This window comes from Passer domesticus, chromosome 8, assembly GCF_036417665.1.
Source record: "Passer domesticus isolate bPasDom1 chromosome 8, bPasDom1.hap1, whole genome shotgun sequence".
NCBI classification, from domain to species: Eukaryota; Metazoa; Chordata; class Aves; order Passeriformes; family Passeridae; genus Passer; species Passer domesticus.
The window spans coordinates 32,798,460-32,807,642 of NC_087481.1; positions in this window are offsets into that span (position 1 = coordinate 32,798,460).

Consider the following 9,183-nt stretch of genomic DNA (forward strand, 5'->3'; position numbering starts at 1 on the left):
ATAATGAACAAGCCTGAGCCTTGGAAAATTGATATTGTTAAGAGTCACCTGAAAGCTGAGGTAACTATACATTATTTACATTAATCAATGTAAATGCTCAAGGAAACCTGCAGAAGGGGTGGTTTGTGAGAAAAAGCACCAACAACCTGTTCCTGTTTATCTAAGTGATTCACTCCGACTTTCCACACACCGTGAAATATGGCCCTTTTGGATGGCAGAACCATGAATGACACCAACACTGTTCCAACAGCGTCAGGTCGTATAAAAACCTGGTATTGACATAACTACCTAGGATGTTTAAGAGTGTGAATCTACTAGCTATTAACAGTTTCCATCAGCAGCTACATAATTAAGATTAAAATAGCCCTCTGAGGGGTCTCTACAACTTTATAGCATAAATAGCTAAAAGAATTTTATGTTTAATCATACGTTAAAAGCAGGAAGAATTATAATCTGAATGCCTGATCTTCAGTACAGTTATAAAAATGTGGATCTGCTTTAAAGTCCAGCAAGACTTTAAAGAAGAAGTAGCATTCCAGAGATACGAGACTGTATCAGCAGCTGGAACTAACCAGGAACAGAAGCATACAGGATAAATCAGCATGTCCTCAGGCTGCTGATTTTTCAGTGAATTAGAGAGAAACTTTCTATTCGTACATTTTGGGCTTTGGGCAGTTTGCCATTAAAAACAAAACCAGTGAATCAGTAAAATTTACATCCCACAATCTGCATGATAGTCATGCTAAATCTGTCCTCTCATCATGCCAGCTCCTCTAACACTGCTGCAGGTGTCAACTTTGTCCATGACTGGCACAACTGAAGACAAACTGGCATTTTTTTCTATCTGTTTTCAACACAGGATCCATTGATAGACAACAAGAAAAGCATTCAAACAGTAATTAAGTTCTGATTGCTTGACTTGTATAGAAAATACAAGAAACCATAAAAGCTCAACTTAGAATTTCATATTCCTTTTCTAACCAAATCTTTTACAGTGCCCCCATTATTGAACTCTTTTCAGCCTAAACTAGCATGAGGGAAAAATTCCCTTTTGGTCAAAAACCCTCCAAGCTGAAACTAGTGCCTCACCCTGTACCCACTTTCTCCACAATTTATGTTATTTATGAAGGCTCTTCAGCTACTCATTTACTCACACTGCACTTGCAACCTTGAGCTTGGGTTTTCTTGGTCTTTTAAACCCATGTAATGCTGACTTCATCATATGCAACTAATTAATTATGCATTACCACAATCACCTCTCTGTAGAAAACAATGTGTCACTTTCAACTCTTGGGATTTTTGGAAGGCCTGTGGTAGATGGACTTCCTCCATGCTCCTTTTTGTCTCTTCTACAATTCAGTTTGAAGGAGCAGAACAAAAAGTAGCAATGTTCTACTTGAGTATTGTTATTCATCCTCTACTGGCTGGAACTCTGCCCACCAACCAACACATCAACAAGTGTCCCCATCGTTACATGGGCAGTTATACCACTGCTTACATTAGTAGAGCATAAGACACCAGATTATATTTATTTATAGAAAACTTGCCACAGTAAGATGCCATTTCTTGTTTGGGACTTCTACAAGCTGCTGTAGGAAATCTTTTAACTTTTATTCCAATAACAAAGCATTTTTCATTCTTTTCTAAACAACTCGCTGTAGAATCAAAAGATTAAAGATTATTTTTTCTTTGAAGCTAGCATGTAGCAATGAATAAAGACACAAACAACTGTAGAAAGGAAATGTGCAGAAAGTGTAAGAGTAGAGGTCTTTGCCAAGAATGTCAGTGTGAAATAAGACTACAAACATCTTCCAAGTCATATTTTCCTTCCAAAACTTATTACTAAGTATAGTAAGTAGTAAGCAATGAAAATGCTGAGAAATGTCAAAGCTGGATAATACATTTCTGTCCCCCTGTGGGCTTTTTTTTTAAAATTGATATCCATTACAACACTAGAGTCCTAGAAAATAAGGTCAAAAAACCAACGGAAGAACTGCTCTCTTAGCCCATTAAATTAATTTCAAAACCTGCTTTAAGCCTGACACCTTAGCAAATCAGAACCAGAAGTTTAGAAGTTGGGAGGCTTTTGTCAGAATTTCAGCATCTGCCTCCTTCATATGCAATGACTGCAAACAATTTAACCTAGGACTGCTATTTAAAGTGGCTCTCAACTCTACTGGCTTTACAATACACTTACTGTAACAAGAATAATTGCAAGCATCCTCCCACAGTTAGCATTATAAAATGGAAAATAGCCATTCTCATCAATATTTGCACTATATGAAGAGGGAATTTTTGCATCACTGCCCTTTGAGCTATGCCTATATTCCAAATGTTATTGTCAGACAGAGAGAAAACAAGCCCATGAGAGCTCACTAAAGCCAAGGATTGCTTTAGTATATTATACAAGTTGAATCTAGAAATGCAGCCCATTCCATAAAGCTTGACACCCTAATTCCATCAATACTTGACACCAGAAGACAGAAAAAGTAAATCAAACCCCACGTCTAAAGCTAAATATTGAAGAGCACGTCAAATAAAAAAAAAAAAAGCTGATTGTAATTGCTTCCATTAAAAAAAGAATTTTGCAAATGAGCACAGAAAAGTGACTTGTTTTATAATGATCTAGATGAAAATCAGCCAAAACAGCTTGACTATATTAATCAAATTCATGTAAATGTTACATTGAATCATTTAGGTTGGAAGAAACCAGCAACCTTAGCAAGTCCAGCTGTTAACCTGACACCACTAAACCACGTCCCTAAGTGCCACACCTAAACCTTTTAATGCCTGAAGGGTTTGGGGCCCAACTACTTCCTTGGGCAGTCTGTTCCAAGGACTGACAACCTTTTCTGTGAAAAAATTTGTCCTCAAATCCAATCTGAACCTCCTCTGTTCCAGACTGGGGCAGTTTCCTCTCGTCCTGTCACTGTTACCTGGGAGAACAGACCCATCCCCACCTGCCTATAGCCTCCTTTCAGGGAGTTGTAGGGAGTTATAAGGTCCCTCCTGAGCCTCCTTTTCCCATCAACAACCCAGTTCCCTCAGCTGCTCCTCTTCACTCCATGCCAGCTTCATTGCCCTTCTCCATCTAATCTTAGATGTGCACGATGAATGGACAGAATTACAATTTGAAGAAAAACTAGCAGGCATCAAGTGATTAAATATAATAATGTTCATGTTAAATGAGCTTCTTTATTAAACTTCATGAATCAAAATGAATTAGCTAACATAAAAACCTACCAAAAGACCTAATTATTGCATTAGGTTAGCGTGATCACTTAAGAGATCAATCCAGAATTAGTGCAGTAAATCAATGTTTAACAATATTTATTACTTCACTAAGCCCACAGAAAAGTTCAGATGTAGGAATTCAAATCTAACAAATTTGTGATCCTTGTGTCCCTTCCAACTTCTGATATTCTGTGATTCTATGAAATTTACCAAGAAAATTATTATCATGATCATTGCTGACTTAGAGATACTCCGTAACATGGGACAGTATTTCACAATCCTTTTCTAAAGCCACAACTCATCACACACATTAAGCTCTTTTAAGATTGCTTCTTAATAGCAACCTTTTGTTGCAGGTTCCTCTGCAATATAGTGGAAAGGGTTAAAAATTTTCCTCTCAGTATGCTCTCAATTATAAGAATTATAAGGTGGCTTTGTATGCAAATAACAAGGCTTAATAAAGCAGCTTCCCAAATTCTCCATCTTGTGGAGTTAGGATTTTATTACACCTCCCCCAAAACCCCACAGATATGAATTTAACAAATTCTCTTTAGAAGCTATTGTGTTGGGTGTAAGATACTCCTGTGCTTTATTTGCTGGCTATACTTATTTCTTAACTGCAGCACTACTGAAACTGAAGGAACTGTTAATTCATGGTCTCAGATGAAATTGCAGTGCTTTACATTCCTAAATAATCACCCAGCCTAGAGCAGATAATTTTACCTGTTCAATTCCAATACTGCAATATTGAGACAGTGTGTGCACAGAACTCCTTAGGATTTATCTCAGAAATTCTCTTACAGTATCCACATTCATCATTTCATGCCCAGCCTGGATACTAAACTCCTAACAATTTGAACAGCAGAGCTTTTCCTGTTCTCACACAATGCCTTGCCTTGTTTACACTCATACATACAGTTGCCAAGATACTTATTTTTAATAAACTCCCTTAATTTAAAACACATACATTGGGCATTTTGCTTGCACAAAAAACACTGCACCACTCAGCATCATTTACCTACAGAGTCACAAAAGACAGCTCAAGATGCTGCCAGTGATCAACAATCTCCTGTCTAGAGATGTGCAGGACCCTATTTAATTTCTTTTTATGCTAAATCTGCCTGTCTGGCAGTAGTTACAGTTATCACTCCCTTAACAGGGTAAATGCTTAAGTGTGTATTCATTTTACCATTAGGTTACGTGATGAAAGGGATTCTTTAAAAGTAGTAGCAATTCCCACAGCTGCTTCTTCACCCCATTATATCAGGTTTATGACTGTAGCATTATTGACATCTAAATGGACAATCAAGACACTACCTTCTTCATCTACCAACAGTTGCTTTAATTAGAACTCGGTATATTAATAATAATTACCTGGTAATAATATTCATCACCTATATGCCTTAATTTTCAAAGCAGTGCATACATACTACATTAAGCAATTAATTCTCAGAACAACTTTATGTGACAAGCAAATTCTATCTCCATTTAAACGACAGGAGAGCTGCAGCTAAATGATACTCCCATGAAACATCATTCAGAAGATTAGACCATGAATATGACAGTATACTCATGCTTTCATCTTCTGCCAATACAACACAGCTTTCAAGGTAAGATTTTAATATAACTGTACTAAAAGAGGTATAATTTGCAAGAAAAAGAAAACAGAAAATTAACATATAATGTAGCTCAGTATATTATACTTTCAAATAATGTTGGAAACCTTGGGCTAAGTTTCAGCCTTTTACACAGCAGAAACAAACCACCACCATGATTTCCCAAGTATTCATTACAACGTTCTTTCCCAAAATGACAAGTTCCATGGAAACCACCACACTGAATTTAGTTTTCATTTTCACTCCTTAGTCATTCTAGTATTAGAGACCTAATTTCTAAGCATATAAGGATTTTTAAGAGATCTGAAAAAACCACCAAAATAACTTCACTACTAGAAATTATTAACTTATTCTGTGAATCTGTATTACCTGTGGGACACTTTGAAGCTTTTTGGCTGGTTTAAAGGGAAGAGTGAAGCTAAGATAACTTAGTTACCATAGCAATACCCTTCCAGGAACAAGACTTTGTTTGAAGTTGTTTCAGGTTCTGCTCTTTTTTACCAGATGCTCCTCCAGCAGTGCCAGACTGAACAAATTTTGGTTTCATAAGTGTCAAATATTTGACAGAGGCTTCAGTATTTCCGCCCTAGAATTGATGGCCCAGTTTAATCTCATCTTCTGCCTCTGTGTACAGGAGGCAAGCAGCTGGGGTTAGCTCTGTCATGTTTGTACCATGCAGAAGTAATTGACTTGCAGTAGTTTCTTGGTTCAGGATTGCTGGTTTCCCACCTGCTTCATTTACACATGCAGCTTTGCCACTGTCAGGCAAACCAAGACAAGGGTTTACAATTTGGTTTTGTTTGTTGCCTTTTTTTCACCCCTCTGATCCCAATATTATAAAACATGCTTTAAAGTTGAGCTTTATTATTTGTGCATCTCAAGTCACCACAAAGGAGTCCAGTGACTCTGAGCTTGAATCTCTTGTCACATATTCAGGCTTCCATAACCACTAACTGCAGCAATTTTCATTACCAGCTGTGACCACATCTACTTTGTTTTCTTCTGTACTATTCCCATAACCTTAAAATATTAAGGAAAATGCTTCTGGCTAGTGCTACTCACTATGGAAAATATAAAGAAAAGGAAGCAGGAAACAGGACACAAATTTCTTCCAAACACCTCTTAGCAATGCCAGGCATTTCTTGACATAACTCCTCTTGAAACAAGCTGTAGTGTTTGGTTGGTTTTTGGAGAAGAAAGCAGCCACCAGCTCTGACCTTTCAGATCAATTTACCTTTTACTACTTTACCTGGCAGATTATTAAAAAGCACCAGTGCCAACTAAATTATCAAAGCATGATATAAGCCTTGTTTTTCATGCAGGTACAAACACTGCTGGACAGGCTTTTAACTGCTCTTGTCCATGTGTTGAGACACTTCTAACCCAGATGTGCAGAGCAAGGTGACTCCAGGATGGGAACTGTACTGAAGACAGGTAACTCTCTTCAAATGCCTGTTGAGCTTAGGCATAAAGTTATAGCCACAGCTCTTGTATTCCTTGTTTGGAGTCTGGCTGAAATAGCTCATCTCTTGCAGGAGAGGCTGACAAAAATGCTCAAACCTTTGGGAGGCCTTTTGCACTACAACCTTTGCAGTTGTGTCCTTTCTTGACTGAGGTAAACTGTGCTCTAACAAGACTTCAGTCATATGATCTACAGCCAAGTACTGCATGACTGGGGCAAGTGCAGTACTAATGATCACATTAATGAATGACATACAATGAAGAGATGCTACAGAAAAATCACAATTCATTTGAAAAGACATGTTTTTAATACAAACCCTAATTTATAAATATAAATGTGGCCCATCCCATAAGATGAGAAACAAGGCAATGCTAGGCAGGCAGCCAGTAAGGAGAAACAGTAACCTGATGGACCCACATCTACAGGATCATCCCCAAGTTCTCCAACAGCTGCTGTCATCACATTTCCTTCTCCGAATCTTGCTAGAGCAATACTGCAGTGCCACAACACATCAGAAAACCAATTGTTCAGTAAGTCTGATTTCTGGCAATACCATCACCTTTCTCACCTCTTATTTTACCAACCTTATCCAGAGCATTCAAAATGCAAATTATTGAAAATGCAGGAGGAAGGGGGAAATTGGTTATGTGAAAACAACCAAACCCTTTTTCTTTAGAATAGACAAAGGAAACATTTCACTTACACACAGATGGAAGCTTTACAGGGAAGGAAGTTTTGGGTGTAGGTTTGTTTTTTCCCTGTCAGGTAATTTGCACAACAGTTATAGACACTGTGATAAAACAAAATAGTTATCCAGTGTAAAAAAAAAATCTTCCATAATGCTTTATTCATAATTTTCTTTCTTACATTGAACCAAGTTTATCATGGTGATTCACAACAGTTGGAAATAGACTTCATTATTTGAGTCAACAGGCAAGCAATTCAACAAAAAGCAGAAACTTACAAGAAACTCAATAAGAGTAGCAATAGTAGCAACAATTGTAGCAACAACTCAATTGTAGCAACAACTCAAACCACAAAGAGGAATACAAATTAAATCCCAGAAGAAAAGCCAACAGGAAATGCTGGTACAATTATTCAGTCGGTGGGCCTCAAAAGAGCCCTCTTGCAAGTCAAATGCACACCCCAATAAAACACTAGAGATACTCCTACCGCTTCTAGGTCAGCACATCCTTTCCATGCCACTTTAGCTTGGAGCAGTCTCAGTATGTGTGATGAGCTGAGTGTCAGCTTAGTAGGAGTCCACACCTGATAGAATCTGCACCACAGATTGTAGAAGACCTAAAAAGACATTTTATTTATAGCCTAGAGACTTTAAAATACAATAAGTAGAAGAAACTGCAAGTTGAAGATTAGTTAATGCTATTAAAATGGACAGTCACCCTAAGGGATAGTTTTGTACTGAAGTGTTTAGCAAGTTTGTTTCTTTTTCAGCTGAAGCAAGAGCTAGCAAATGCCTGACATTAGGATAATTGGGATGTAGGAAACTTTCATTAGAATGACAATCCAAGAGCGCTTTGTTAAAATACAAAACTCTATTTGCATTTGCTGCTCATAACAGCATTGAGCATAACCCAGATGTTACTTTCATATTCAAAATTTGGAGACTTTGTTTCAAGTAGCCACACATTAGGATAAAAGTTCACAAAACAAACCAAGAAACACAAAGAAAAATCCCCTCCAGCACCTGACAAAACAAAACCCGCTCCTATTTGGAATTCATGCCAGACAACACCCGCAATGAAATTACGCGGTGCGGAGGACTTTTGTCAGCAAAGAGGGTCTCACTACCCAAAACTACTGCTTGTACAGCAGAGAGAACCGAAGCGAGGGAACCAGGGTGCGCAAATTGCTGCCGTTCCTTCAGCGCCCTCGGCACGGGTGGCTGGGCAGGGTCAGACAGACACTCCTGGCGCAGCAGCGCTGCCCCAAACCCACCGAGCCCGGCCGGGACCGAGGGGCAGCGCTGCCCCAAACCCACCGAGCCCGGGACCGAGGGGGCAGCGCTGCCCCAAACCCACCGAGCCCGGCCGGGACCGAGGGGCAGCGCTGCCCCAAACCCACCGAGCCCGGCCGGACCGAGGGGCAGCGCTGCCCCAAACCCACCGAGCCCGGCCGGGACCGAGGGGCAGCGCTGCCCCAAACCCACCGAGCCCGGCCGGACCGAGGGGCAGCGCTGCCCCAAACCCACCGAGCCCGGCCGGACCGAGGGGCAGCGCCAGTGCCCGCGGCTGCTCCGCGCCCCCGCAAAACAACAACAACCACCCAAGGAATCTTAAGCTGCCCAGCCAAGACATCCCACGGAGAAAAGAGCAAACAAACAAAACCCACAGCAGCAAATTGGTTTTAATTCTCCACCAGCAACACCTCCCGTAACAGTCCTGGGCAACACGTCCAACACTCCCGAGGCGCTGCGGACTCGCAGCTATTACCAAGCCTCAAGCACCCGTACTGCAGAGCCCGCACTGCTGCCACTGATTGACGCCGCTGCTCGGCCGACAGCGCACGATGCCAGCAGAGCACCGCCCTGTGCCACCGCCCGAGCACGCAGCCGGCAGGCATGGCACGGACCGGCGCCGCTGTGCCCGGCTCCAACCCCGTGCCCGGCTCCAACCCTGTGCCCCAGCCCCGCGCAGGCCTTACCTTCAGATCCCACGGCCTGCGCCCGTCCCGGCCCGAAGGGGTGAAAAGCGAATCCTGTCCCTGGCGGCGTTTAAATAGCCCGCCGGCGTCACGTGACCGCGCCGCCATTGCCCCCGTGCTGCCCGGGCACAGGTGCTGAGGGTTGCCTTGTCTCCTTCGTGACAGGAGACGCTGAGCCATTTAAACTACCAAGCCTTTGGTGTTTAT